Genomic DNA, 26,909 nt, shown 5'->3' with positions numbered 1-26,909 from the left:
ATCTGAATATAGACCTACCATATGATCCCGCCATCCAACTACTAGGAATTTACTCAAACCACAAGAAATCAGCATATGAAAGAATTATCTTTACCCCCATGTTCATGGCAGCTCAATTTACAAGAGATAAGATCCAAAATCAAACCAGTTGCCCATCAATTAATGATTCGATACAGAAATTACTATGAAATTTTACCTACTGGTTAAAAAAAATGAAGTCCTGTCTTTTGAAACAAAATCAATGCAATTGGAAGAAACTGTATTTAGCAAAATAAGCAAGCCCCCAGATGAAAAACACCATGCTTTCCCTGATCTGCGGTAACTAATAGAGTACAAAAAAGGTAATGTATTAGAGTGAAATTTTGAGATTCAATGATTGTTTATAGCTTTGTTTTGACTGTTGAGGCACAGTGTTTTCTTTCTTAGTACTATCCGTTGCATCCTCTACTTAGTATAGAGTTAATTTTATGAGTACAAAGTAAACAGAAAATGTATCTTTGTAAAAATTAAAAGTGGGAATAGGAGAGGGAGGAGGAATAAGGATGGGAGTGTGGGTAGGAGGTTGGACAGTGTGGAAATATCACTATATTCTGGAATCTACATTCTTGGATGTATACAGGAAATACATAAAATTTATATACCTTAAATAAAATTTTAAAAAAGAAAAAATATTATCCCATTTATAAATGGTGTTGTCCCTTTTTAAAAAGATTTTATTTATTTGAGAGGTAGAGTTACAGACAATGAGAGGGAAAGACAGAGAGAAAGTCTTCCTTCTGTTGGTTCACTCCCCAGATGGACGAAACAGCTGGAGCTGTGCCAATCTGAAGCCAGAAGCCAAGTGCTTATTCCTGGTCTCCCATGTGGGTGCAGGTATCCAAATTCTTGGGTCATCTTCTACTGCTTTTCCAGGCCATAGCAGAGAGCTGGATTGGAAGAGGGGCAGCTGGGACTAGAACCAGCACCCATATGGGATGCTGGCATCGCAGGTGGAAGATTAACCTATTGTGCCACGGAGCCAGCCCCTGGTGTTGTCCCTTTCAAAAACATCCTTGATACCTAAAATAATTCAATATTCCATATTTTTGTTTAACACATTCAACAGCTTCTTTTAAGCCAAAGAGTACTTCATGTATATTACATGGTCTTATTGCTAAAAGATAACCTGGACTTCACTCAATGAACTATTAAAAATGTCAATAATAATTTTGCAAGCCTTTTTTTTTCCAGAATTTGATTTCGGGGATTAAAATAATTTGGGGATTCTTTCTGTTACACTTTTAAAAGAGCAAGTGGGATATGAATTTTTGTGAAATAAGGAATACTGAGTGCCAATATAATCACAAACCTTCTTTTATTTTTCAGTTTGAACAGAATAAACATTAAAAACTAATTTTAAAACAATTACTTCAATGTCAATAGAAAGCATAGACAATGCTCGTTTAAAAGTCTTAATAGAATATGGAAAATTTCAGTGAGATCATTCATGATTTGCTTCTACTTTTAATGAACATTGTCTTTATGTAAATATTCACCCAATTTGTATTTGCAATACCTACACAAAAGCAGTACATATTTTCTCATTACAGATAACTTAATAAGGCAGTCTGAAATAAAACTTGGATTGTTTCTCAAATTTCAGCCTTTTCATGAGAAAAATATAGTAACAAGATTTTCTTTGCATTATGACCTCTTGCATCTATTACTATCCTCTATAATGCATGAATATCTCTAAATTAGGAAATAAATTAATACTTTTTTTGAAATCCTGTCCTAGTTTTTGAAAGTTTTGTTGAAATTTTATAATCAGCAAGGTGTTTCAGTGGTACAACCTTAAGTCAATTAAGCTGAAAGGCTAATGAAAATACCCAATGTGGAATGCTTCTGAAACCTAAGTGCTTTATCTGAAATTTCTTCATAAAAACATCACTTGTCTTTTTCTTTGTTGCCCGATAAAGATTGTAGTTTGTAAATGTGGGTCAATATCTGGTTTTCCTTCATTTTCAAAACTGAATTAACATATTCATACCACGCAAAGAAACTTAAGAGTTACTATTTCCTTTTCAATAAATGTCCACTGGTCAGAAAATTATCATAAAATTTGTCTTTGCAGTTAAAATTAAAATTATTTATATTTTTATTAAATTATTATTTTATTATTTTATTAAATTATATTTATTTTAGGAGCAGAGACACAGAGAAAGAAACAGAAAAGAATCTTCCTCATTCTGGTTCACTGCTCAAATGCCAGCAAGAGTTGGGACTGGATAAAGCTGAAGATAGGAGCCTAGAGCTCAACCTGGGCTTCTTACATGGGTGTCAGTGGCCCATGTTCATGTGCTATTACCTGATACTGCCCCAGGTGCACATTAGAAGGAAGCTGGATTCTGCAGTAGAGCTGAACTCAAAGCTCGGCACTGTGTTTTAGGATTCAGGCATCCCAAGCAGCTTCCAACCATTCTACAAAATGACCATCCCACCGGTGCCCCATCTCACTAGGCTAATCCTCTGCCTGCAGCACCAGCACCCTGGGTTCTAGGCCCAGGTGGGGGCTGGATTCTGTCCTGGTTGCTTCTCTTCCAGTCCAGCTCTCTGCTGTGGCCCAGGAAGGCAGTGGAGGATGGCCCACATGCTTGGGCCCTGAACCCGCATGGGAGACCAGGAGGAAGCACCTGGCTTCTGGCTTCAGATTGGCACAGCACACCGGCCACAATGCACCGGCCATAGCAGCCACTTGGGGGGTGAACCAATGGAAAAAGGAATTCTTTTCTCTCTGTTTCTCTCTCACTGTCTAACTGCTTGTCAAAAAAAAAAATGAGCATTCCTACTCTTGCGTTTTAGGGTACAAATATGCACAAATAAAATATAGATAATAGCAACCACTGCAGGAATGTATAAAAGTACACTTGTAATTTAATAGTCACAAAACTGTGTCTATTTCTCATGAATGGAAATTTATAACTGTAATTGGGTTGAACCCTTGAAAAGTGTACTAAGTATACAAATTAACAGTAAGTGACCTTGATATATGGTGCAAAAAAATAACTGTATTTACCTACAGAAGACAGTAGTACTTGTAAACTAAGACTACAAGCCAGAGCTAATTTTCTGTAAAGTTATAGAAAGCCTCACTGGATATTGCTGGACACACACAAGCAGCATGTTTTTGAAGGCCTTTCACCTGAGTTAGTTGGCCATACCATAAGCCTGTTGACTAGTTGATTTTAAGACTCATGGTAATTGACATGAAATAGTGGTGGGTTCAGTGATGCCTAGAACCCTCACTTACTGGCTGGCTTTAAGGAGCTTGGAATTCTCACTCATCATCTAAACTTTGGAAAGAAAGATTGTAGTGATCGATCAAAATGGCGAATTAGGGAATAACATACTGTGCTAGTGCTAGGATAGGGAAAAACAGCAAAAATAACAATGTAGGAGTGCACTCTCAGGAGAGAATTGTAGAAACACACTGGAAATCCTACAAGAGGAAGAGAAATGCTGTGGACTGGGATAGAGGGTGTGGATGAGCAGCACAAACATGAATACAGTGCACAACTGCAGCAGCCAAGAGCAAGAGTTGGCAGCTTGGAGACGGAGGTGAGACTGGACTGCAGCAACACATGGTGATATAGCCAGAGCAAGAGCATGGTGTGAGTCTGGACTGCAGCCCTGGGGCTAGAGCCCTGGGGGCTATCAGTTGCTAGTGGTTGCCCACAGACCAAGTGGAAGTAGAGGAGGCATGTTTATCTCAGCCCAACTTCCCCACAGTAGCACCTGCTGCCTGGCTGAGAAAGTGCAGTTGCCACTGTTGAGAGTAATAGATTTTAAGCCACAACAAACATTAAAAAGAACTTAAACTTATTCACTAGTGAAGGCAGAGGTTGCAGAGATCAAGAAGACCCCTGGGGGCCGACAACAGGGTATAGCACATAAAGCTGCTGCCTGTAGTGCAGCCATCCCAAAGGGTGCCAGTTCCTGTCTAGGCTGCTCCACTTCCAATCCAGCTCTCTGCTATGGGCTAAGAAATCAGTAGAAGATGACCCAAGTCTTGGCGTCCCTGCATGCCCATGTGAGACTGGAAAGAAGTTCCAGGCTCCTAGCTTCAGATCGGCAGAGCTTTGGTCATTGTGGCCATCTGGGGAGTGAATCAGTGGATGGAAGACCCCCCACACCTCTCTCTACCTATGCCTCTCTGTAACTCTGCATTTCAAATAATACTACAAAGTGGTAAAAGAAATGAAATCCGGTCATTTTGAACAAAATAGAGGCATCTGGAAAACATTATGCTGAGTGAAATAAGACAGTCCCAAAGGGACAAATACATATGTTTTCCCTGATTTGTGACAACTAACTGAGCACCTAAAAGGAAATCTATAGAAGTGAAACTGACACTAAGAGAAACAATGACTTGATTAGCCCTTGTCCTGGCTGTCCAGGAACAGCTTACTATTTTATTTTTAGTGTTCTCTTTTTCTACTTAATACCATTGATTGAACTCTTTACTTAACACAGAATTACTCTTAGGTGTTTAAATTCAATTGAAAATTGATGTCTGTTAAAAATAAGAGTGGGAATAAGAGAGGGAGGAGATGTACAGTTTGGCACACATTCCCTTGGACTTACCCCTAAGGGTAAAGCTAAAAAGTTGCCATGGGACCCCAAATCCCATTAAGTTGGCAGGTATCAATAACATCTTACTAGCTAAAGTGATCAGTTTAAATTCATAACTGATCATGAAGGTAGGATTAAGTGTCAAAAGGATCACATAAATAAGATCAAGTGTCTGCTAATAATAATTGATAAAATTAAAAGGGAGAGAACAATCCAACATGGCTTCTGGCTTCAGATTGGATCAGCTCTGGCCATTGCAGCCAGCTAGGGAGTGAATTATCACATGGAGCACCTCTCTCTCTCTCTCTCTCTCTCTCTCTCTCTCTCTCTCTCTCTCACTCTGCCTCTCCTTCTCTCTGTAATTCTGACTTTCAAATAAATAAATAAATCTTAAAAAAAGAGAGATGTTACAACAGAGACCACAGAAATAAAAAGAATCATTAAGAATTACTGTAAACAGCTATATACCAGAAAATCTACAAGAAATGCATAGATTTCTTAAAGCATACAATCTACCAAAATTGAATCATGAAGACATAGAAAACATAAATAGGCCTATAAGCAAGATGGAGACTGAAACAGTAATAAAGACCCTCCCAACAAAGAAAAGCACAGAGCCAGATGGCTTCACTGTTGGATTACACAAAACTTTTTAATTATTTATTTATTTATTTTTTGACAGGCAGAGTGGACAGTGAGAGAGAGAGAGACAGAGAGAAAGGTCTTCCTTTGCCGTTGGTTCACCCTCCAATGGCCGCCACGGCTGGCATGCTGCGGCCAGCGCACCGCGCAGATCCGATGGCAGGAGCCAGGTGCTTCTCCTGGTCTCCCATGGGGTGCAGGGCCCAAGCACTTGGGCCATCCTCCACTGCACTCCCTGGCCACAGCAGAGAGCTGGCCTGGAAGAGGGACAACTGGGACAGAATCCGGTGCCCCGACCAGGACTAGAACCCAGTGTGCCAGTGCTGCAAGGCGGAGGATTAGCCTAGTGAGCCGTGGCACTGGCCTCCCCAAAACTTTTAAAGAAGAACTAATTCAGCCGGTGCCGCAGCTCAATAGGCTAATCCTCCACCTTGCAGCACCGGCACACTGGGTTCTAGTCCTGGTCGGGGCACTGGATTCTGTCCCGGTTGTCCCTCTTCCAGGCCAGCTCTCTGCTGTGGCCAGGGAGTGCAGTGGAGGATGGCCCAAGTGCTTGGGCCCTGCACCCCATGGGAGACCAGGAGAAGCACCTGGCTCCTGCCATCGGATCAGAGTTGTGTGCTGGCCACAGCGGCCATTGGAGGGTGAACCAATGGCAAAAGGAAGACCTTTCTCTCTGTCTCTCTCTCTCACTGTCCACTCTGCCTGTCCAAAAAAAAAAGACAATAAAAAAAAAGAACTAATTCTAATTCTGAAACTTTTACAATTAAAAGGAAGGGAATCCTCCCAAACTCCTACTATGAGGCCAGCATCACCTTAAGTCCAAAACAAGAAAAAGATACAACAAAGAAAGAGAACTATAGACCAATATCCCTGATGAATACAGATGCAAAAATTAGCTAATCAAATTCTACAACACATTAGAATGATTATCCACCTGGACCAAGTGGTATTTATCTCTGGTATGCAGGGATGTTTCAACATATGCAAATTAATATATTGATACATCACATTAACAAACTGAAGAATAAAAACCAAGATTATCTCAATACATGCAAAGAAAACATTTGATAAAATACAACATCTTATCATTATAAAAACCTTAAGCAAATTGGATATAGAAGGAACATTCATTACTCAATACAATCAAGGGAATATATGAAAATCTATAGCCAGAATTGTACTGAATGAGGAAAAGTTGGAAGCAGTGGGGTCCAGAACCAGACAAGAATGCCCACTTTCAGAAGTGCTATTCAATTTAGTCCTGGAAGTTTTAATCAGAGCCATTAGCCAAAAAATAAAAAAGAAGAAAAAAAAAGAGAAAAAGAAAAGAAACAAGGATATACAATTTGGAAAGGAAGAAATCAAATTATCCTGCGGGGAAATTAGTTACATGATGGTGCCCAAAGGAAGTAAGGTGGGCGGAATCCAAAGTTGTTTACCACTAAAACTGATTGGCTGTGCAACATCAGGGGAGGTAACTAAACTAGTAACAAGTGTATAGACATATGGCTAGTCCTACAGAAATCCCCCCGTAAGGTGATTTTTTAAGTGATTGGTTGGTCCTTAGCCCTGCCCCAATGACTCTGCAGTTTTGTGCTATAAAAGGTTCTGTTTCTCAGGAAGTAAATGAGTTCTTGCTAGACTTGGCTCCCCGCTGTGTCTGATTGTCTCCGGGATCGGGAGGCTGGGGAACGGGCGAGCGGCGCACTTACCTTTCCTCGGACCCAGTCCATCCTTGTACGGGTGGACTAAGACCCAGCATCTGGCGCCCAACGTGGGGCACGAGCAGTTACTTTTCGGCCGAGGCCAAGTGGTCTCTCAGGGTGAGTGAAACCTTTATTATGGGTAATTCTATTTTTAAGGCAGTCTGGGATATAGAAGAGACAGAGGATGATATCGACAGTAGGAAAGATGAGGAGACGCAGACAGTGGAGGTTAGGACAAAAGTAAAATTTCCTCCCCCCGCCTACATTTCGGAGGAGTCCAGGCCCCCACCATATGCACCTGGGAGTGAGGAGGGAGCGTCGTTCTATGTGGCCCCACAGAGGAACCTGTGTGACCTAAATCCCAATGACCAGCCCTCCACTGAAAGACAGGGGCTTGGGGAGGTAACCTATGCGAAAGCTTGTCCGGTGGACATAAAGCAGTGTAGGGAATTGAACTCTGGGCCTGGGAACTTGCCGCCTCAGGCCTACCCTGTTAATTTAGCTCCGGGGGCTAATAGGCCCTTGGAATGGTACCCGTGGGAGGCCAAGGATCTCAAAGAACTCCGCAAGGCAGTAGCAGAGGATGGCCCAAACTCCCCCTGGGCCCAAACATTGCTACAAGATATAGCCTATCATCCATGCACCCCCAAGGACTGGTTGGATGTGGCCAAAGCAGTCCTCACGAGTTCACAGTTCATAAAGTGGTGCACCTTCTTTAAGGAGGAGTGCCGGGTGAGAGCCGAAGCTAACCGAGCAGCCCAGCCAGCTATCCCTATTACATACGCTATGCTGGCTGGGACGGGGGAAGGATTCTCTACGGGGATCCAGCAAGCTGCGCTACCTGCTCCGTACCGTGAACAAGTGAGGCAGGCAGGACTTAATGGTTGGTACAAGCTGGATGAGGGGCCCACTGAATCTCCCATCGCGGGGGTGCGACAAAAGCCAGGAGAGTCATTGCCAGATTTTGTTGCTAGGGTCGAACACAGCCTTCGTCATAAGTTGCCAGCTGGGGACCTTCGGGATCAGTTTGTTAAGATGCTCGTCTGGGAAGGAATGAATGCTGATCATAGGACGGCCTGCGCTGGCCTGAGGGAAGCGTTGATAAATCGATGGGTAGTGGCCTCGCAGGATGTAGGTACGCAACAGCGTCAAAATCAATCCCTGGCCATGACCCTACAGGCTCAGACGACGGCCATGACCCAGGCCCTCTCAGCCCAGACATCGGCAATGACAGAGGCTATTACTCAGGTTCTGGCCACCCAAAGTTCCAAGTCACTCGGGCAGGCCACTCAGGGAGCCTGCTTCAAGTGTGGGCAAGAGGGGCATTTTAAACGGGAGTGCCCTCAAGCCTCCTTGACTAATAGACTGGGAGGGTCAAAGCCGCCCCATACCCCCTGCCCTAGGTACAGGAAGGGATATCATTGGAAAAAGGAATGCAGGTCCAAATTTGATATAGAAGGGAAGCCTTTAAACTAGAGGGGGGGCATCCTCCAGCCCCGTTAACTCAAGGAGGAACCCCATCCAAGGGGAAACCGGGGGTAACCCGTACTAGAACAATCCAAGCCCACTGGACTGCCCCCCTTATGGAGGGGCTCCGTCCCAAAATGAGTGTTGTCATAGGTGGAAAAAGGTTTCACTGCCTAATCGACACTGGGCGGATAGGACGGTACTCCGGGAAGAGGAGGTGCCACCCACCTGGGAGCTAGCGGATGGGCCATCAATATTGGGAGTGGGGGGCAATTCTCTATATAAGGAAACAGTTGCCCTCATGAAATGGGTCAGTCCTGATGGAGAACAGGGAAAAATACGGCCCCTGGTAGCGAAAAACCTCACAGTTAATTTATTGGGACAGGATATGCTAGGGCAAATGGATGCTGTGGTTACCACAGATCACCAGACCTTTTATGAGGGTATTCCGGAGGAAGGAGAGGCTCAGGGCCACGACTGGGGCATGGAAGGGGCCAAGCAAAAGGATTGTCTCACCAATCGTAAGGAACCCAAGGGACCCACTCGAGTATACCCCCGATCCTAAAGGCCACTGCCCCCCGGGTGCCACCTATCAGGTGGAGGCCGGGAAGTCCCGTCTGGGTGGAGCAGTGGCCATTAACACAACCTAAACTCATGGCACTCCGCTTTCTGGTGGAGGAACAAATGACCCTTGAACACTTACGTCCTTCCACGAGCCCCTGGAACACGCCAGTGTTTGTTATCCAAAAGGCGTCTGGGGCCTGGCGCATGCTTCAGGACCTTCGTAAAATAAATGAAAGGATGGAATTGGTAGGCACCCCCTTGAGAGGCATGCCCTGGACCCCCGCCATACCCTCAGAGTATACCCTGGCTGTAATAGATATTAAGGATTGTTTCTTTTCTATCCCATTGCACCCGGACAACTGTGAAAAATTTGCCTTTTCCATCCCTTCCCTTAATTTTTCTCGACCCGATCAACGGTATGAGTTGAGTTACCACAAGGGATGGCTAATAGTCCAGTGTTCTGCCAACAGTACCTGGCCACACTTTTGGAGCCCATATTAAGTTCAGATGTTTCCCTTGCCTATGTCTATATGGATGACATCATCCTTGGACACAAAGATCCTGCCCTCCTGGAGGGCCTTTTAACTCAGGTCCTTACAACACTCACGGAGGGAGGATTTACGGTGGCTCCTAGTAAGATTCAGAGGGTACCCCCTTTTAAGGTGCTTGGTTCCCATTTAACTCTAACCCAAGTCAGTCCCCTTAAACCTCTGTTGGATATCCCAACCTCCATGACCCTAACTCAACTTCAAAGTCTTTTAGGGGAAATTAATTGGCTACTGCCCTGGGTACCCATCCCCAAGGATAGTCTTGTGCCCTTGTTCACACTGCTAAAAAATAAAACGCCACAAGATAATATTACCTTTACAGATAGTCATCGGGTGATATTTCTACAGTTTCAAGAAGCCCTAGACAAAGTTTCTTTAAAAAGGTATTGTGCCAATAAGCCCTTCTCTCTGTGGCTGTTTGCAGGGATTACCCTGATTTCTGCAGTCCTGACTCAGGAAGGGGAACCAATGGAGTGGATTCACACCCCCTTGGGGGGCACACCTCGGGTATACTCTCAGGCTGATCAGCTTGCTGATTCTATAATCAAGGGCAGAACTCAGGCCCAGAGGCATTATGGCTCTGACCCCCATTCCATTGTTTTCCTCTTTCGGATGTCAGATATTGAACGGCTTACCAGGGAAAATGCCCATCTTGCCCTTTCCCTCGAGGGGTTTTTGGGACACATCGATTGCCATTATGGGCCATCCAAATGGACCGTCATGCTATGGCGACTTCCCTTAAAAATGCTTTCTTTATTCTCTTCCAAACCCATCCTCCATGTCCCTCATGTTTTCACCGATGGGGGTCAAGCAGGCTCTGCCTATGCAGCCTTCGAGGGTCAACAGGAAACCCCAAGCCGCCAAAGGTTCCAACCCTGCCAAGGGTCAGCACAATATAAAGAAATGCTTGCTGTAATTATGGTTCTTCAGGACATTCAAGGGCCCTTTAACTTATATTCTGATAGCCTGTATATGGTTAACCTGCTGCCTCATGTCCCCCAAGCACATATTAGACTGGACGGTAACCCTATTTCCCCCCTCATGGTTACCCTCAAAGGTTTATTAGAGGGACGGGGGGCTCCCATTCATGTCCAGCACTTGAGGGGACACTCAAAGCTCCCTGGGTTTCTGTCTGTCGGAAATAATTGGGCTGATCGACTAGCCACCGGCCCACAAGCATTAACTTTACAGGAAGCCACTCAATTACATGACTTAACCCATATCAATTGGAGGGGCCTACAATACAGGTTCCCCCAAGTCCCTGTATGGGACCTCAAAAAAATCATCCACACTTGCAAAACGTGTCAACCCTTCCTGAAGGTGCCCCCATTACAGACACAGGGAGTAAATCCTAGAGGCCTCAAACCCAACACTCTCTGGCAAACTGATGTCACCCATTTTTCAGCCTTTGGTAAGCTTAAATATGTTTTTGTTTCCATCGATACTTATTCAGGAGCTTGTTGGGCCACAGCACATACAGGAGAAAAGGCTAAACATTCACAATCACATTTCCTTCAATGCTTTGCCACTCTAGGCCTGCCAGCACAGGCTAAAACGGATAATGGACCTTGCTTTATTAGCGAAGCAATGTCGGACTTTTTTAGCAGATGGCATATTAAACACATTACAGGAATACCTTACAACCCTCAGGGCCAGGCAATTGTAGAACGAAATCATCAATGCCTAAAAGAACAACTCTTAAAACAAAAAGGGGGAATTAGCCCCCATATCCAATTACAAATGGCTTTGTTCACTATCAATATTTTAAATTTTTCCAAGGGGTCAACTGAATCAAAATTCCAAAGACACTGGGGCCAATTAAACCCCAGGCCCCAGGTTCAGGTTAAATGGAAGGACCCTCTAATGCAACAATGGAGGGGACCAGACCCCTTAATCACCATGGGCAGAGGATTTGGATGCATCTTCCCCGTAGGGGAGACAGCCCCAATCTGGCTTCCAGCCAGAAACCTTAAGTTTCTGCCTGTTTCCTCTATGCAGGAAGATGCTCAAAAACAGAACAACCCACCCAGGGAGCGGTTTGCCCCTGAGGGAGATCCCCTTGTCTTTCCTCTTCCAGAAACGGACAGAGATGCAGAGGCAGGTGATGATGCTACTCTTCGCTGTGATCCTGAAGTGCCCAGCCCAGTGACGGCGGATTCGATGACCCAAACGTGATCATCAAAACACTTCAGGAAGACCTGAAAAAGACGAAGAGAACTCCAAGAAAGCCCCCTTTGGACGGGCCTTAATGGACTCTTGCCCTACCTCCTCCCTCTTTTTGGACTGCTTCTCACCCTGCTTTTAATCCTTGCTATTGGCCCATGCATAATGAATAGCCTTATACAGTTTATACAATAGCACATAGAGGCAACAAGGGTAAGACAGGTTGAGGTTCATTACTAGAGGCTGCTAGCCACAGAGGGCTATGATCCCCTGAACTGGAGAAGTGTCCCCGGTGCTCTCCACATTGCCAACGACGGGTAAGATTCCAGATGGACCGGAACAACCTAAGACAGGCGGTGGAGAAAGCTCACCACGCTCCCATAATTACAAGTCACGTGACACCCCAAGACGGGTAAAGCACCCAGCATCCTGTACCAACCTAAGACAGGGCTCATGGCCAAGCTGCCTGGGTTACCAATGACGGGTAAGGGCAAGGACGGCTGGGGGCAACCTAAGACAGGGACCGCGTGCTAAAACAAAAAAAGGGGGAATATGTGGGGAAATTAGTTACATGATGGTGCCCAAAGGAAGTAAGGTGGGCGGAATCCAAAGTTGTTTACCACTAAAACTGATTGGCTGTGCAACATCAGGGGAGGTAACAAAACTAGTAACAAGTGTATAGACATATGGCTAGTCCTATAGAAATCCCCCCGTAAGGTGATTTTTTAAGTGATTGGTTGGTCCTTAGCCCTGCCCCAATGACTCTGCAGTTTTGTGCTATAAAAGGTTCTGTTTCTCAGGAAGTAAATGAGTTCTTGCTAGACTTGGCTCCCCGCTGTGTCTGATTGTCTCCGGGATCGGGAGGCTGGGGAACGGGCGAGCGGCGCACTTACCTTTCCTCGGACCCAGTCCATCCTTGTACGGGTGGACTAAGACCCAGCATTATCCCTGTTTGTAGATGGCATGATATTATATAAAGGAACCAAAAGAATCCACTCAAGAATATTGGAACTCATGAGTTTTGTATAGTTACAGGATATAAAAAATCAGTAGCCTTTTTATACTCAGACAATGCCATGGCTGAGAAACAACTTGTAAGTTCAGTACAACTCACAATAGCTACAAAAAATTTAAACACCTTGTAATAAATTTAATCAAAGGTCTGAAAGATCTCTACAATCAAAATTACAAAAAATTAAAGAAATAAGGGAAGGCACAAAAATATATATAAAAAAATCCACGTTTGTGAGTTGGAAAAACTAAGATACTCAAAATGTCCATTCTACCCAAAGCAATTTACAGATTTCAATGCAATCCCTATAAAAATACCAACGATATTCTCAGATATAGAAAAAAATGATGCAAAAATTCACATGAAAGCACAAAACAATTGGAACAGCTAATGCAATCTTAAACAACAAAAATAAAGCCAGAGGAATCACAATACTGGATTTCAAGACATACCACTGGGCAGTTACAATCAAATAGCTTGGTGATGGCAAAAAATAGACATGCAGTCCAATAGAACAGAATAGAAACCTCAGAAATTAATTCATGCATCTACACCCAACTTTGACAAAGGAGCTAACTATCTGACAAAGGAGCTAAAATCAATCCCTGGAGAAAGGATTGTCACTTCAACTAATGGTGCTGTGGAACTTGAATCACATGCAGAAGTATGAAATAAGACACTTACCTTACACCTTACACAAAAGTCAACTCAAAATGGACCAAAAATCTACATCTATGACATGATGCCATCAAATTACTAGAGGAAAACAATGGGAAAACTCTTCACAACATTGACATAGGCAAAGAACTCTTGGAAAAGACCCCATAAGCACAGGCAATCAAAGCCCATATAGAAAATGGGATCACATCAAGCTAAGAAGTTTTGCACTATAAAATAAAAATGCAACACAGTGAAGAAGCAACCAACAGAATGAGAGAAAATATTTGTGAACTATGAAACTGTCAATTAATATCAAGAATCTATAAAGAGCTCAAGAAACTCAACAACAACAAAACAGAACAATCCAGTTAAGAAATAGGTAAAGGACAGGAACAGGAATTTTTTCAAAGAATGAAATATAAAGGGCCAACAGACAAGTGCTCAGGATCAGTAGTCATCAGGGAAATTTGAATAAAAACCACATTAGGGTTTTCCTCACCCAGGTACAATGATAATCACCCAAAAATCAGAAAAATAATAAATGCTGGTGAGGATGTAGGGAAAATGTTACCTTAAAACACTGTTGGTGATAATGTAAACTAGCACAATCATTATGGAAGACAATAGGGAGAATCCTCAGAAATCTGAAAATAGATCTGCCATACAACCCAGTCATCCATCTCCTGGGAATTTATCTGAATGAAATGAAATCACCATATGAATGAACCCTCATGTTCATTGCAGATCAATTCACAAATAGCTAACACATGGAATCAACCCAAGTGTCCATCAATTGATGACTCAATGAAGAAAATGTGGGGACCAGAGCTATGCTGCAGCAGGTAAGCTGGCAACTGCAGTGCTGGCATCCCATGTGGGCACCCATTCAAGTCCTGGATGCTCTACATCTGATCCAGCTCCTTGTCAATGCACATGGGAAAACAATCGAAAATGCCCTGTGTTCTTGGGCTCCAGAACCCACATGGAAAACTTGGAAGAAGCTCCTAGCTCCAGTCTCACTCAGCTCTGGCTGCTGTGGCTATTTTAGGAGTGAACCAGGAGAAGGAAGATTCTCTCTCTTTCTCTGTCTCTATATGTCTCTCTCTCTGTCTTTCCCTCACTCTCTATAATTCTGACTTTTAAATAAGGAAATAAATCTTCAAAAATATTTTTGTACATATACACGATTGAATGCTACTCAGCCTTAAAAAATAATTAAATCCTGTATTTTTGTGAAGAAATGGATGCAACTGGAAACAATTATGCTTAGTGAAATCAGCCAGTATCCCAAAGACAAATATTATATGTTTTTTCTGATATGTGATGGATATTACAGAGCACAAAAATGTATAGGAATGAAATGGACATCTTGTGATTTGATGGTTTAACCATCATTCATACTTCTGTGAGAATGTGGTCTTTCTACCTTTAACTTATTATTGTTAGTGGTGTGTTAAATCTGTGATTATACAATGGGTTGAAATTATGCTTTTGCAAAGATTAAAGGAAAAAAATAGAGAAGGAGGAGTTTTGGTTCATGGAGAGAAGAAAGGAAGTATGATTATCTCACTAGAATCATACCTCTGAAATATATTAAATCTGTTATTTATATTAATGAAAATTAAAAATAATTTACAAAAATAATTGAAAACAATGAAGGGGAATTTTTAAAATTATATAGAATACATAGAAAAAGACAAAAGAATAAGAAATCAAATTAGTCTGCATCATGTATGTAAAGTGTAGAATTCCTTTGTAAACTTCCTTCAGTATTTAGGATTAAAGTCTGGTGATTATTTACTATTACATATGTTTTGTGACTCCCAGAAAAGAGTCTTTCAACTTGTTTAGGCATTTTTGGTGTTATCCAGTGGCAGAAAATGACAAAGCTAAAAGTCTTCACCCACTCACCCATATGTCAGTATCTATCCATTAATTACTACCGCAACTTTCTGTAAGTCAAAACATTTTCAGAGTAGATGAGAAAGAGTGATAAACTTATTTAGATTTATATTTCTCCACCATTTGTGGAAAACAAATGACTATGGCTGCACCTAGAGGGATAAGGCAGAATGTCAGATCTGTAAATCCCTGAACCCCATGCTCAAATGCATTATGCACAATAATTTCTCTTTGGAGAATAAAAGAAAAGCATTCATGACATTCACATACTACTTAAACTCCCTGGGTCTCAGTTTCTTTTTTCAAAATACAAAAAATTACAGTTTCTGCCTTACAGGACATTGAGAAAATTTAACAATAGTATACCTGTGAAGTCCCTAGAACAAAATGTGCCATTTATTAGTTGTTCAAAAATTATTAGCCATTATTTTTATTACTATAATTCATATTCACAGTCAATTCAATTATAGTAATTCCTCATAATCACAGGCATAGTGGCCTTGAAGGATAAAAATTAAAGTATTCTCAGATGTGCAAACTATTACTGTATTAGCCATGGTTCCTCAGAGAAGCAGCCAATAGAACGTATCAATATATAAGTATATATTTTGCAGAGATTTATTGTAGAAATTGGCTCAAGTGATTATTGTGGCAAAAAATGGTTAGTACAAGTTGAGAACTGAGAAACTAATGATATAACTTCCAGTTCCAGGTGAAGGCCTGAGATCCTGGATGTAAGCCTCTATTGAAAAGGATCCTAGATTACCAGGGGCCAAGGACCAGGAGCTTTGGTGTCAGGGGACAGAAGAGGGATGCCTCAGCATAAGAGTAATGAGATAGAATTGGCTTTCCCTCCACCATTTTGTTCCGTGTGGACCCTTTGTGATTTGGAAAAACACTGGCCAACAATGATGACAGTGAATCTTCACTCATACTGATCAAAATGTTAGTCACTTCTAGAAATACCCTCAGATACACATGGAAATAATGCTTCACCACATCCCTGAGCATCCCTTCCTCATAAAATTAGTCAGAATTACTAAGTTAAGAGCACTGGTCCCTAGCATTGAAGATGCTGCTGAATTCTGTTGGTACTTCCCTAAACATGTTAAAGACCATGGAAGAAAGATAACAGTCACATTGAGGCAAAGTTTGGCTTTCCATTCTTACAAGGTAGAAAGCAGCCTGCAGAACCATGAACATTTCAGAAACAACATGTCAGGAAAACAAACTTAGAGGCTTTGGGGAAAGAGTCACACAGTTTTGTCAGGGTCAGACCATCATTTGTGAAGTAAGCAATTTGCTTAAGTAGTCAGGTTTTCTTTTATCTTTATCTTTTTTTTAAGATTTATTTTATTTATTTGAAAGAGTTACAGAGAGAGAGGTAGAGACAGAGAGTAAGGTCTTCCATCGCTGGTTCATCCCCCAGATGGCTGCAGCAGCCAGAGCTGTGCTGATTTGAAGGCAGGAGCCAGGAGCTTCCTCTGGTTCTCCCACATGGGTGCAGGGACCCAAGAACTTGGGCCATCTTCTATTGCTTTCCCAGGCCTTAGCAGAGAGCTAGATCAGAAAAGGGGCAGCCGGGACTAGAACTAGCACCGATATGGGATGTCAGAGCTTCAGGTCAGGGCTTTAACTGCTGCACCACAGCACTGGCCTCTTCTTTTATCTTTAGAACATATGACCCAATGCCAAATTACTGTTAGATTGATTTAACAGATGTATTGATATTAATATATGGGCATTTAAAAAGAGTTTATGCTAGTGTTTCTTGCATGTCTTGGGAAAAATTTATCTATTTTGTGATACACACCAATGTCTTACAAATTGTGATTTACATTTAATTCTAAGTTCCCCTCCCCTTTAGCCTATTTGCTAGAAAAGTCATTTTTCACACCACCAGAAATTAATTTGGGGTTTTCTAATATTTATAGGGAAAATGATTTTGAGCTAATAGTTATGGGTAGAAACAGAAACAAATGATGTATTTGAGGAATATTTATGAAGCATAACTATAAGGCTTGTTTAGGGTTCAGGGAAAAAGAAGTGTCAAAGATGCCTAGTAGAAGTCAAAGTTGATACAATTTTGCTAAATATTCATCCACATATATACAGCAAAATAACTAACCCATATTAATATTAAATAATGAAAAATTTAAAATATTGCATAATCTATAAAATATTTATATATACTAAAGATTTATTTATTTTGGGTTTTAATTTTTTATATTTTTAAAATTTTATTTAATTTCTACAAGTTTCATGGAGTTCATAGATACAGGTTTAGGAATAAAGTGATACTCCCACACCACCTTCACTCCCACCCGTGCTCCAAACCTTCTTCCTCTTCCTCTCCGATTCTCATTCTTAGTTTTTACAAAAATCTACTTTCAGTTTACTTATCATAAAGTTAACCCTATACTAAGTAAAAGAGTTCAACAAACAGTATTGGGGACGAAAAAACATTCCACAATGGAATAGACAAGGACTGTAAACAATCATGAAATCTTAACAATGTCTACTTCATTACAATACATTACATTTTAGGTACTCTGTTTTTACCTCAGATCAGGGAAAACATATGGTATCTCCCTTTTTGGGACTGGCTTGTTTCATTAAGTAGAATGGTTTCCAGTTGCATCCATTTTGTTGCAAAAGACAGAATTTGATTTTTTAAATAGCTGCATAGCATTCCATTGTGTATATATACAATTTTCTTTATCCAGTCAACAGTTAATGGACATTTGGTTTGATTCCATATCTTAGCTATTGTGAACTGAGCTGCGATGTACATGGAGGTAAAGATAACTCTTAAATATACTGATTTCTTTTTGTTGGGTAAATTTTGTTGGGTATATTGCTAGGTCATATAGTAGGTCTATATTCAGATTTCTGAGATATCTCCATACTATCTTCCAAAATGGCTTTTCCAATTTACATTCTTACCAACAGTGGACTAGGGTACATTTTTCCCCACATCCTCACCAGCATTTGTCATTTGTTTATTTCTGTGTGACAGCCATTCTAACTGGTGTGATGTAAAACCTCATTGTGTTTTGATTTTGATTTGCATTTCCCTGATGAATAGTGATCCTGAGTATTTTTTCAAGTGTCTGTTGGCCATTTGAATTTTCTCTCTTGAAAACTGCCTGCTCAAGTTTTTTGCCTATTTCTTAACTGGATTTTTTATTTTGTTGTTGTTGAATTTCTTAAGCTCTTTACAGAGTATAGGTATTAACCCTTTCCTTTATCAGTTGCATAGTTTGCAAATATTTTCTCCAATTCTGTCAGCTGTCTCTTCACATTGCTGAATGCTTCTTTTGAAATGTGAAGTTTCTCAGATTGAAGTAATCTCATTGTCAATTTTGCTTTTGATTGCCTGTGCTTCTGGGGTCTTTCCAAAAGTCTTTGTCTATGCTAATATCTTGCAAAATTTATGCAAGTTTTTTCTATAATAATTTGATGGGATTGGGTCATAGATTTAGGTTTTTGATCCATTTTGAGTGGATTTTTGTGTAAGGTGTAAGATAGGAGTGTAGTTTCATGTGGAGATCTAGTTTTACCAGCACCATTTGATGAAGAGACTGTCCTTGCTCCAGGGCTTGATTTTAGCTCCTTTGTCAAAAATAAGTTGGTTGTAGATGCATGGATTAATCTGGAGTTTCTATGTTGTTCCATTGTTCTACACATATATTTTTTGCCAGTACCAGGTTGCCTTGATTATTACTGCCCAGTAATGTGTCTTGAAATCTGATTTTATGATGCCTTCAGCTTTTGTTTTATGTGTAAGATTTCTTTAGCTAGTCAGGGTCTGCAGTGTTCCATATGACTTTAGCACCACTTTTTCTAGATCAGAGAAGAATGTCCTTGGTATTTTTATTGGGATCACACTGAATCCGTAAATTGACTTTGGTAGAATGGACATTATAATGATATTGATTCTTCCTATCCATGAATGTGGAAGATAATTCCATTTCTTTTGTGTCTTCTATTTTTTCTATTTTTAAAAAATTTTGATCAGAGAATTGCTAATCTCCTTGGTTAAATTTATTCCAAGGCATTGAAATAGTTTGCAACTACTGTGAATGGGAGTGATCTTAAGACTTCTTTCTCAGCCATGGCATTGTCTTTGTATACAAAGGCTATTGATTTTTGTGTGGTAATTTTATATATTGCCACTTTCCCAAACTCTTTAATGAGTTCCAATAGTCTCTTAGTGGAATCTTTGGGTTCCCCTATATTTAGAATCATGTCACCTGCAAATAGGGATAATTTGATTTCCTCCTTTCAAATTTGTAATCCCTTTGATTTCTTTTTCTTTCCTAATGGCTCTGGCTAAAACTCTCAGGACTATATTGAATAGGAATGGTGAGAATGGGCATCCTTGTTTGCTTCCAGAGCTTAGTGGAAATGCTTCCAACTTTCCTTCATCTATTAAGATGTTGGCTGTGGGTTTGTCATAAATTGACTTGATTGTCTTGAGGAAAGTTCCTTCTATTTACAATTTGCTTAAGATTTTTATCATGAAATGATATTGTATTTTACCAAATGCTTTCCTGCCACTGTTCAGATAGTCCTTTTTTTGTTCTTGTTTGTTAATGTGATTGATCACATTTATTGATTTGTGAATGTTGAACCATCCTTGCATACCAGCCTTTAATTCCACTTGGTCTAGGTGAATGATCTTTCTTATGTGTTGCTGGGTTTGATTGGCTAGTATTATTTTTTTAGGATTTGTGGGTCTATGTTTATCAGAGATATTGGTCTGTGGTTCTCTGTTATGTCTTTTTCTGGTTTAGGAAATAAAGGGATGCTGGCTTCATAGAAAAAGTTTGGGTGGATTCCTTCCCTTTCAAATGCTTTGAATAACTTGACAAGAATTGGAAGTAGTTCTTTAGATGTCTGGTAGAATTCAACAGTGAAGCCAAATGGTCCTGGACTCTCTTTGTTGTGAGGGTCTTTGTTATGGATTCAATCTCACTCTTGGTTATTGGTCTGTTAGGTTTTCTATGTCCTCATGACTCAATTTTGGTAGATTATATGTGTCCAGGAATCTATTCAATTCATCTAGGTTTTCCAATTTGCTGGTATACAACTCTTCGTAGTAATTCCTGATGATTCTTATTCCTGTGGCGTTCATTGTTACACCTCCTTTTTCATTTCTGATTTCATTGATTTGTGTCTTCTCCCTCTTTGTTTTGGTTAGTTGGGCCAATGGTATATCAATTTGTTTTAAAAAAATGTTTTCTTTTATTTCTCATCAATAGAGAGAGGAGAGATGTTCCCAGAGCCAGCTATCTGTGTGTGCTCCTCCTTGGCATTTTGAGCATTAGCACCTATTATATGTTGAGAGGCTAGGGACATCTCACAATCCTGTGTGGGTGCTCAGCCTCCAGCCAGACTCAAAGTCTGTGGGGATCATGGATTTTTCCCTCTGGTAACATCCCTGGCTCACAGGAAGACACAAGTACTGCTGCATCTGCTTCTAGTGTCAAAATTGTACCTTCCACCAGGTGTCCTTGTTGGGGAATACAGAGAAAGAAATTCCCTTTTTCCTCACTGTTAGAGGGGTACCCTGCCTCTGTTAGGGCCCCAGGACAGATTCAAAGACAGTGTGGCCTGCAAAGCTCTCCCTCCAGCAATATCATGAAAGGCACAGACTGCTGCATGCAGGCTGCTCTCACCTTGCTCTCCAAAGCTGGCAATATCCTGTTGCTCATGGCTGTGGGATCCTACATTTTGTCTGTGCTCATTTCTGTGTTTCATTAACTTCTGCACTATTCCCTAGCATCACTCTTATATCTGCAGAATTTCCACTGAAGTTTTGTCTCCAACTCTCCCCTAGGAATGTAATCCCTCCACTTTTTTTTTTCCTGCTATTTTCTCCTAGCCTAAAGCTATACATCCTTTCTCAATTCAGCCATCCTGGAACCTTCCAAATTATGAGGATTATACTTTTGCAATATCCTGCTGTATTGTGCCTACAACTTCCAGCATTCTGTGGGCATTTTAAAGGGTGATATACGAAAGCATGTTCAATAAGATTAATTTCTTTTTGATTATATAAAGGATAAACAAAGAGAATAAATGTTTCCATACCTTAGAGTTGTAGTCAGTATTTTAAGTTCTTCCATCTCCAAAATGAAGATGGCTTTTCTCTTTGGAGGAATTGTAGGAGACACCACAAAACCAGGAATTAAATAAAACCTGCAACAAGGAACTACTTTAGTGAAGAACATTACTCTTTGCTGCTGGTTATGGGAGGAATATGGCAGGTGAAATCTTGAAAAAGAAACCAAATCATGAATTATGTGGGCTGTTTCTTAAGTGATAAATCAGGAAATTTCAGAGGCTTGGATGATGAAAAATTTATAAAAATTCCTATATCTAAAGTTAGTTGCCGTTATGCCTTTGGTAATCAAATACATGAATACATGAACTCTGTGAAATTCTCTTGTAGCTGATAGCCTGTAGCAGCCAGGCAACTGCTGTTAGATTTTTGCAGTGTTTTGAGAAGTATAGTCATCTACATTTAAGCTTTAGGACATTTCAACTAAGGATCCCAGTTGCAGTCTGCAGCTGCCCACTTTAAACATGGACAAGCTGCCACAATGACCATCTGGTTCACTTTATTCATTGATGGTTACTTAGGCAACAATGACATAGTCTGAGAACTCAGTACACCTGAAGTCTTAGAACAAAAGGAATCTGGATGATCACTTTTCCCAGAGGAATTAAAGGAATTGTAGTATGTGTTAGAGAACATTTGGGTTCTAAACCCATCACAGAAAGACTGTAGAATTCAATGACTATTCATATATAGTCAATGAGTTTGTTGCTATTTTTCTCCTCAAGCATGTCTGCTAATTATTCAGATCTGTCATAGTTTCCATGAATTGTTCACTTATTACTTGGAAATCTGATTTTTATAATGGTAACTTTTGTCTATTTCAGTTATATTCAGCATCATGAATTGCTACCATCTGTTACACATATATGTTGTGTGTATTTCCACTTAACTATTCCTTAACACTAATGTTCATAATCAAGCATATAGTATTTAACCTTAAGGCTTAGCTTTACTCTGAAAATTTGAATCAAATCCATATTTTACCTAGATAGCATTTTGCATATTTTTATCAAAATTCTCATTTGAAGAACACACTTAAGAATTCTGACTAATCCATGTTTTCTGGCATTTTCTTTAAAAAAGATTAAGGAAGGAAATAAAGAAGTTACAAGCTGACTGGAAGCTGTATGCACACCCTCTGGAAAATATAAAGACAATTACTTGAAATCATTGAAAGTTATCCACTTTTGAATTTCAATATTGAAATTTATTTATTATGCCTACAAATGTAAACAAAGTAAATATGAATCACAATATCCATGAATTACAGATTGATTAAGGGTATGTGATAATTTAGCATGCTCTCTGAATACCATACCCATAGAGACACATAATGATGGTTGGTTCACTAGTACAAGGTGTAATTTTTCAATAAATAATAAAATCACATGCAAATTATTCCACAAAATGGAAATACATGTATCTAGCTAATTGTAAATATTTTGACACTTAAACTCCTGCATTTTTGTTATAATTTATAATATGCATGAATAACATGATCTAAAGTCATCCAAATAATAATAAATATAATCATATAACTATCTTAATTTTTATAGTTCTAACACCATTTATTTATTTATTTTTTTTAAATGTACTTTTTTTTTTTTTGACAGGCAGAGTGGATAGTGAGAGAGAGAGACAGAGAGGAAGGTCTTCCTTTTGGCCGTTGGTTCACCCTCCAATGGCCGCTACGGCCAGTGCACCACACTGATCCGAAGCCAGGAGCCAGGTGCTTCTCCTGGTCTCCCATGCGGGTGCAGGGCCCAAGCACTTGGGCCATCCTCCACTGCCTTCCCAGGCCATAGCAGAGAGCTGGCCGGGAAGAGGGGCAACCGGGATAGAGTCCGGCACCCCAACTGGGACTAGAACCTGGTGTGCCGGCGCCACAAGGCGGAGGATTAGCCTGTTAAGCCACGGCGCCGGCCTCTAACACCATTTATTGACAGATGCTGTGTCAATGATAAAAATGTGTTTCATTAATATAATCTCAGTTACATAAAAAATGTCTGCAAAAGCATCTGCAAAGGGTGCTGTCTGTTTAACAATAGATTCTGGTCATGATGTATTATCATATTGTATTCCCATAATTGTATTATATTTTTCAAGACTCATAACTTATCTGTATTTAAATAATATTGTTTCAAAGTACAAGGTAGTAATTTAAACATTTTATTTGTTTTCTAACTGAAGTTGATCATTCTCTGGCCTATACCTACATTTCAGCCTGTATGTACTGCATTAGTAATTTATAAATGCATTTCTGGAAATAAAATTATCTCACCACATTTTTACTTTAATAATAAATGCTAAAATGTTTATATATTTTGTCTGTCCTTATTGACAAACATGACTGTAAAGCAGTACCTTGTGGGGTTAGAATTTTTCCACTATCAGCTGTGTATTGGGAGAGCACTAACACTTGGCAGCCATGAGATATTTCAGTGATTCAGCTGGGAAGATAGAAGTCATTCAGGATACATGATAACATACTGCTTATGTTTCATATTTCTCAGCAACTAGACATTACTTTGTGACTTATTAACATACTCAAAAATCTATAATTTATGAAACCCCATTATTTATGTTTTTATTTCATGATCAGTTTGAAGCCCTTATATGATCCAAATGTTACAACTAATGTGCTTCCTTCCCTTCAGAAACATCTGCAATAGAATGGAGCTCAAGTATTCATAAAATGAAAATACCTCCATAAAATGATTTTGCCATCTCAAGAAATCTAGTGTCTATAACACTAGACAAGTCTATTTTTAATAAGAGTGAATACTTCTTACTTCTCTGAAGATGTCATTCATTACACAAATTGGGCTCCACCCACTCTGAGCTAGAAACACCATTGTTGAGGTTTTGGAGGCTATAGAATTGGAGGCAGAGGTGGCTGGGGGTTCCCAGAACTGCAAACAGGCTGCCGTCCCTCCTCTCTTCCTCTCTCCCACCACCTGTTGTCTTGAAGATAACTTTTTTACTTCAAAGAAAGGGGTGAGGGCAGGAGCCATCAGTGCTTCACTGCCTCTCAGCTCTCTCACCTGTGAGGGAGCCCGTGGCAAGTCCTGGCTGCCCTGGTGCAATCCCAGGCATCCCTTTTACACCCAGGCAACCTCCATGATAGGCAATACGGCCACCACTGAGTCCATCATCTCGAAGTTCCTCCATGCCAAGAGGCTCATGAGCAAGTGATAACTGCAGACCTTCAGCCAGAGCCTGCAGGAGATGTGGGCAGAGCATTACACACTCCACTGGCTCCCACAGAAGCTGTGCAAGGGATCAGGTTACCATAGTATTCCTTTCAGCTTCAATCACAAATTGGATCCTTTGATTGCATGGAGCACTCAGGAGCTATTCAGGCTTCTCCCTGAACACTAACTTGCACTCTGGGTTGACCGCTATGAAGTGTCCTACAGAATCTGAGAGTAGGGCCCCACCAGAGTGCTCTAGAAAGAAGTAGCACTCAGCACAACAGCAAGGTGCAAATGGTAGATGGCAGAATCAGCTCAAAGAAGGGTTCTCTTGAGTAGGAAAAAAACCCTTCAAAAACTACAGTATGATGACTAAGGCTAAGATAGAGTCTATGGAAAGATGTCTTATAATGGATGGACAATTTGATTTTTGCTTTGGGTGAGCTCCTCTTGAGGATACATTATAGAACTTAAACCATGTCACAGCTGTGAATATCTTGCACAAGATAGAATGGTAAAATAAATTTTAAGTGTCAAAATCCATGGTTTTTACAGTTTCTTTCAATGACTTAGTAGCCTTTGAGACCAAGTAAATGATCACTCTATTTCCTAGCGAGTGAAGTCCTATGTTTCAATTTCTCCCAGGCATTATACCTAGTTTTATGTCAGACCCTTGGATGAAAATCAGTATTTCTATGAATCTTTCTCTGCAGTATATCTTGCAGATAAGTTTTCACTCTTAATGCTTGAAAATTATCATTAATTTTTGGTAACTCAATAGGAAAGATCAATGTCTTTAAAAATGGCAGTACTGGAAATTTTATAACATGATTTTTACCTAGCATTTAAATATCTATAATGTACATAAAGACAAACTAGTAAGCATGAGCAGGGGAAATGGTCAGCTCTTGTATGCTGTTTTTTGGCCTTGAAAGTAGCAAGTGACCAGAATCTTCCATAGCAATAGGCTTTAAAAAAAGACTCTTGAGAAGACACCAGGCACCAGCCAGCTCTCTGTACATTTGTTAGTTTGTAGTTTTCTAAGACTGAGTAAACAACTTAATGTTAGAAAGTGGAGGTCTGGCTTTAACTCTTCTTGGACTTAATTACCTACAAGTCTTTTCCACAAACCACCATTTATTTCATTAACTTTGTTAGTCATGTTTTATTGGGTAAATTAAGAAGTGGTGTAATTTTGTACAGATTGTGGCAAAGTTGTACAGATTTCTATATTTTGGATTTTGGATGAGGAATTTTTCTTTCTATAGTAAAAAGTTTCTTATCTTGACATTGAAAATAAATGCTTTAGAAAATGTCAGAAAACATGTGATTCTGTATGTGTTTTGAGTATTTCAGTTTCTAAAATGAATTGGTACATGATAAATATGCTATGATTTACTAAAGTCAGATATTCTAAGATTCAATTCTGCTTTTCCAATTTAAGCTGTTAGGACTGAGTCTCATCCAGAAGAAGACTGAATTATGAAAGTACACACTCAAGAGAGGAGGAATACATTATTCACATTACTAATTATTTACAGGAAGGTGTATCAGATGGGATATGTAAATGATTTCATAACATATGCACTTGTGTGTATGCATGTGTGTGGTTTCTTTTTTTAAATTTTTATTTGTTTATTTGACAGAATTACAGAAAGTGAGAGAGACAGAGAGAAAGGTCTTCCTTTCATTGGTTCATCTCCCAAAATGGCTGCCATGGCTGGAGCTACACTGATCTGAAGCCAGGAGCCAGGTGCTTCCTCCTGGTCTCCCACACGGGTGCAGGGGCCCGAGCACCTGGGCCATCCTCCACTGCCTTCCTTGGCCACAGCAGAGAGCTGGAATGGAAGAGGAGCAACCAGGACTAGAACCCGGTGCCCATATGGGATGCCGGCGTCGCAGGTGGAGGATTAACCAAGTGAGCCACAGTGCCGGCACCCCATGTATATGGTTTCTAAGGTTAATAGGCTTATTTTATTATTCATCTGGATTCTATGTGGTGCATTTTTGGTTAAATATTCAAATAACATGCTGTGTTTAATACTATGTATTTCAATAATAGAAGTTGTATAGTATATATGTATGTAGACATTATTATAAATATATCAATTTGTGATACTATCTAGACCAAAGGTAACTCCTAAATTTGTAGTAAAAATCAATTAAAATCTATGTTTTTTTAAAAAAAATTTATTTATTTTGTTTGAGCGTTAGAGTTACAGACAGTGAGAGGGAGAGACAGAGAGGAAGGTTTTTCCTTCTGTTGGTTCACTCCTCAAAGGCCACAATGGCCAGAGCTATGCCAAT

The sequence above is a fragment of the Lepus europaeus genome, chromosome 16 (genome assembly GCF_033115175.1).
Source record: "Lepus europaeus isolate LE1 chromosome 16, mLepTim1.pri, whole genome shotgun sequence".
Taxonomy (NCBI): domain Eukaryota; kingdom Metazoa; phylum Chordata; class Mammalia; order Lagomorpha; family Leporidae; genus Lepus; species Lepus europaeus.
This window is presented reverse-complemented; position numbering follows the sequence as displayed.